The sequence below is a fragment of the Hyaena hyaena genome, unplaced genomic scaffold (genome assembly GCF_003009895.1).
Source record: "Hyaena hyaena isolate Hyena2069 unplaced genomic scaffold, ASM300989v1 scaffold_1160, whole genome shotgun sequence".
NCBI lineage: Eukaryota > Metazoa > Chordata > Mammalia > Carnivora > Hyaenidae > Hyaena > Hyaena hyaena.
This window is the reverse complement of record NW_024081793.1, coordinates 101,206-107,205: the sequence shown is the minus strand read 5'-3', so window position 1 is coordinate 107,205 and position 6,000 is coordinate 101,206.

Sequence of the window (6,000 nt, the reverse complement as noted above, 5' to 3'; positions counted from 1 at the left end):
TTTCACCAGAGACCTGTATCACTGTTTCAAAACTAATATGTCTGCATTAATTGCTGTTACGATAGATGTAAAGGGAACACATCCCTACACTGATGTTGGGAATCTATCAGCACAACCATTCTGAGGAAGCTGGCAAATGCATAAAAAGATTTTATCAGAAAAGTCCATTTCCAGGAATTTACCCTCAAGGAATATTCGTGGTGGGACAATGTGCACATATTCATTTAGGAAAATGTTGACCATTTTAATATGTGCAGATACTGAGCTTCTCATAATCACAGAATCTGGATGGGGTGAGGCCTGTACCTTTTCAATCCTTAAAGGGGTCCTTTCTATGTGATGGGGAGATATGATGGACAGTAGAGCCCTGTTCATGGACCAGGATGTATCAAGGGCTGCATTTGGGGAAAATGAGAGAAAACTGGGGTTATAAATTACCAAAGCAACAACTTTTTCTCCCATTAATTTCCAGATATCCACTTTGATGTAATAGGTAGGAAAAATCTGCAGTTATAAGTTACAAATTAATAGGAATGTTCTGCCATTGGGAAAATAAATATAACACACTGTGTGTGTGTGTGTGTGTGTGTGTGTGTATGCATAGTAACACATCTCCAAGGCACTCAAAAGTAACTGCAGAAAAGGTAGAAACAAGAAATGAACTGCTTTCACATTATTTGAGGTCCCATGAAAGTGGGACACAGCATCTCTGCCAGTCCAGTTTAATGCCATTTTAAAATTAGCATCCTTCTTTAAGGTCTATTTATTTGAGATATTTATTATTTATGAGAGATTATTTATGTATTATTAGAGGGAGAGAAAAAGAGAGAGGGCACATGTGAGCAGGGGAGGGGTAGAGAGGGACAGAGAATCCCAAGCAGGTTCCACAATGTCAGTGCAGATCTGGACATGGGGCTCAAATCCACAAACTGTGAGATCATGACCTGAGCCAAAATCAAGAGCCAGACACTTAACAGACTGAGACACTCAGGTGCCCCCATCTTCTTTAATAGGCCTCTTTTAAATATTACTTATTCTATTAACTTTTAATCTCTCCCTCGGATTACTATGTCCAATGCAATGTTTGTAGTGACCGTGATGCATAGGGCACTATGTGTGTACAATTTTGTTCTTGAGCAAGTAAAAGATCTGGTCCCCATGCCAAAGGTTTTACAGTCCAACTTAGGCAAATAAAACATATAAGGGATTGAATCATAACCCCCTCCAATTACAGACATCAACATGTTTCTTGTGGAACCCAACATTTTTTAAAATAGCTGCTTTCATAAAGAAAAATTGGAAAAGCTCTGATAGACACAGTGCATGGGAATCTATCACCAACCTCATCCCAAGAAGGAAAGTCCAACTGGACATATTTTTTTTTTAATTATGATTTGTTTCCATTCACACTATGTAGACTTAGCAAACATAAACCACAGTCATTTTTGTCCCTGTTTACTTCACTCCCAAGAGCAAACCATTACCTCCTCCAAACCCCAGGTCCAAAGTACTTTATCCCCAGAATAATCCCTCCCCGAAATACAGAATATTTAGTCAAATGCCCCATATTTAATCCTAACATAATTTAAGAGAATTTACAAGACAATGCCTCGTTTCATGGTCCCTGGAAAACACAGAAAGCATTCCACTTTCATTTTTTCTTCTATTTCAGAAATGCTTGCTCTACTTTAAGGGTCAGCAAACTATGGACTGAGGGCCAATGTAAGCCATGACCTGCTTTGTGATTAAAAAAAAAAAAAAAAAGCTAACGGTGTGCCTTGACTGACTCATTTGATAGAGCACATGACTCTTGATCTTGGACTCGTGACTTTGAGGACCATGTCGGGTGTGGAGCCTATTTAAGAAATCAGATAAAATATACTATAAGAAAGAAGGTAAAATAAAAACATTTTTTAAAAAGGCACATACAATTTGCCATCTTAAAATTTTATGTTCATGGTTCAGTAGTGGAATATATTTACACAGTTATGAAACAGGTCTTCAGAATTTTTTTGTCTTGAAAAACCAAAATTCTATATCCATTGAACAAGAACTCCCCATTTCTTCTCCCCTAGACCTTGGTAATAATCATTCTACTTTCTACTGCTATGAATTTGATAAAATCACATACTTCATATGAGTGGAATCACACAGTGTTTGTCATTCTGTGACTGGCTTATTTTACTTAACATAATGATCTTAAGGTACATGCATGTCATAGCATGTGAGAAAACTTCCTTTTCTAAGGCAAAATAATATGCCATTATATGCACAATGAACTACACCCACCTCTTGGCTATTGTGAATAATGTTCCACTGCACGAGTGTATCAATATCTCTTTCAAACTATGCTTTCAATTCCTTTAGATATATATCCAAAAATAGAGTTGCTGGATCATATGCTAGTTCAATTTTTAATTTTTTGAGAAACCTCCATATTATTGTCTATAATGGCTGCACCATTTTATAGTCATACCAACAGTGTACAAGAGTTCTAGTTCTCTTCATCTTCACCATGACTAGTTACTTTATGTTTTTGTTTGGTTTTTGCTTGGTTTATTTTATTCTTCTATCATGGCCATCCTAATGGTTCTGAGGGATATCTTAATGTAGTTTTGATTTGTATTTCACTAATGATTAGTGATGTTGAGCATCTTTTCACATGCTTATCATCCATTTGCATTTTTTTCTTCGGAGACATATCTATTCAAGTCTGCCCAGCATATTGTTCTTGTTGTTGTTGAGTTGTAGCTTTTATATATTCTAGATATTAACCCCTTATTAGATATATGATTTGCAAACATTTTCTCCCATTCTGTAGGTTGCCTTTTCATTCAGTTGACTGCTTTCTTTGTTAAGATTGATGTAGTTCTATTTGTCTGTTTTGCATTTCTACCTGTGCTTTTAGCAACATAGCCAATAAATTGTTGCCAAATGCAATGTTATAAAGATTTTCTCCTATGAGTTTTATATTTTTAGGTCTTATATCCATTTTAAATTAATTTTTGTATATAGTAGAAGGTAAGGTCTAATTTCATGCTTTTCCATGTAAAAATTCAGTTTTCCCAACACCATTTGTTCAAGAGTGTACTTTTCCCACTGAGTGGTCTTGGCACCCTGGTTGAAGATCATTTGACGATACATGTTAGGGCTTATTTCTGGGATTTGTTGGTTCCATTGGTCTATATGTTTGTCTGTACATCAGTTCCATACTGTTTTAATACTGCGGTTTTGTAACGTATTTTAAACTCAGGAAGTATGACATCTTCAACTCTGTTTTGTTTTTGTTTGTTTTTTTTCAAGACTGGCTTTGCTATTCATGTCCCTTGAGATTCCAATGTTAGTTTTAGGATTTTTTTTCTATTTCTGAAAAAAAATGCCATTAGGATTTTGGTAGGGATTGCATTGAACCTGTAGGTCACTTTTAGTAATATGGACATTTACCAATATTAAGTCTTCCAACCATGAACATAGGATGTCTTTTTATTTATTTCTGTCTTCTTTAATTTCTTCCAGTATACAAGTCTTTTGCCTCTTTGACTAAATTTGCTCCTAAGTATTTTTTCTTTTTGATGCTATGATAAATAGTATATAGTAAATAGTATATGGTAAATAGTATATAGTAAATACACACACACACACACACACACACACACACAGGGAGAGAAAGAGAGAGAGAGAGAGAGAGAGAGAGAGAGAAGAGAGACAAAGAGAGACCTTTTGTTTTCTCTTGTGTCTGATATTAGTATGGTCACTCTGCTATCTTTTGGTTTCCATTTGCATGGAATATCTTTTTCTATCCTTTCAGTTTCAGCCTGTGTGTGCCCTTACATTTGAAGTGAGCCTCTTGTGGACAGCACATAGCTAGATCTTGGTGTTTGTTTTGTTTTTAAATTCATTTTGGTTTGTTTTTAAGTTCTTTCAGCCAATCTATGCCTTTAGATTGGGGAGTTTAACCCCTTTACATTTAATGCAGTTACTGAAAGGGAAGAACTTTTGCCATTTTGGTGTTTTCTTCTTGTAGCTGTTTTGTCCTTCTTTTCCTCTCTCACTGCTTTTCCTTGTTTTAGATTTTCTTTTTATAGTGACATGTTTTGATTCCATTCTGATTTCTTTTTGTGCATTCTCCAAAGGTATCTTCTTTGTGGTTCTCAAGAGTGTTGCATAAAACATCATAAAATTATAACAGTCTACTTTAAACTGATATTAACTTTAATCACAAGCACTCTACTCCTTTACATCTCTGTCCCCTCAAATTTTATTGATTTATATTATATATCTATTAACATAGATTTATATTTTTGGGCTTTGTGTTTTAAATTCTGTACACTAATTAAAAGTGACTTATACATCAACATTATAATTCTGCAGGATCTTATATTTGTCCATATATTTATCTTTACTAGAGACTTCTGTATTTTCATATGATTTTGTGTTGCTGTCTAGTTTCCTTTCATTTCAAATTGAAGGATGCCCTTTAGCATTTATTATAGGGCAAATCTAGTGGTGATGAAATCCTGTAGCTTTTGTTTATCGGGGTCTTTCTTAAATTGTTTTAATTTAAAAATTTTTTTTAAATCTGGGGAAGTCTTAATCACTCTTTCATTTTGAAAAAACAGTTTTGTCAGATATAGTATTCTTGGTTGACAGGTTCTTTTTTTCCTTTTGGGACATTCACTATGCCATTCTACCCTCTTCTGGCCTGCAAGCTTTCTGCTGAGGCACCTGGTGATAATCTTAGAGGAGCTTCCTCACACATGATCAGTCACTTTTGTCTTGCTGCTTTTAAGATTCTCTCTTTGTCTATAACTTTTGACAGTGTGATTATAATGCATCTTAATGTGAGCCTCTTGGGTTTTTCATAGCTAGAATTCACTGAGCTTCTCAAATTTGTATGTCCATTTCTTTTCTCAAATTTGAAAAGTTTCAGGTCATTATTTCTTCAGATAAGCTATCTTCCCATTCCTCCCCCTTCTTTTGGGACTCTCATTATGCATATATGAATCCACTTGATTGTATCCCATAAGTTCTTAGGCCCTCCTCAGTTTTCTTTATTCTATTTTCTTTTTTCTCCTCTAGCTTGATAGTTTCAAATAGGCATAAGCTTTTTTTGCAAATAAAATTTGTTGTAACACGGCTACACCAATTCCTTTACTTATTTTTAAAATGTCTATTTATTTTGAGAAAGAGAGACAAGAGAGACAAAGACACAGAATCTAGAGCAGGCTCCAGGCTCTGAGCTGTTAGCATAGAGCCCTACGTGGGTCTCAAACTGACAAACCTTGAGATCATGACCTGAGCAGAAGTCAGACGCTTAACCGACTGAGCCACCCAGGTACCTCATTCCTTTACGTATTGTAAAACCTTTTTGTACCTTTTGCACGACACTGGCAAAGTTAAGTAGTTGCAACTGTGTATTGCCCACTATAGTAAGTATGGTTAGCAAACCCTAAAATATTTTCTATCTGTCCTTTTACAGAAAAAGCTTGTTAATTCCTGCCTAGAGCAGCACATTCTGTTTATGAAACAACAGAATATTTTTCATAGAGAGTAAGCACCATAAGGATTCTGTTTCTTTAATCCTCAAAGCAAAGCCTTATAGGAAGATATGCTTCAAGCATAGTAGAAAAGAAAAAAAGAGAATCCTCTATGCCTCTTCCGAACTCTGATCATCCCACAAGGTCTGGAAAGTTGCTGACTCAAGGATTAAGCTCTCCCCGTCAGTAAGCCTGCTTTGCTCTGCATCCACCATCTTTGGGAAACCATCAGGCAATTATAGAAGAGTCAAGCCATGCCATTTAAATCTGACATGGAACTGCAGACAAGAATATCCTTGATTACTTTTCACTTGCATGACAAAAGCCCTTCAAAGAAATCAAGCTAGTTAAAACACTGCCATATTAAAAAATTCTCTTAAGGGGCGCCTGGGTGGCTCAGTTAGTTAGGTGTCCAACTTTGGCTCAAGTTCATGAGTTCAAGCCCCAGGTTGGCTTTGTGATG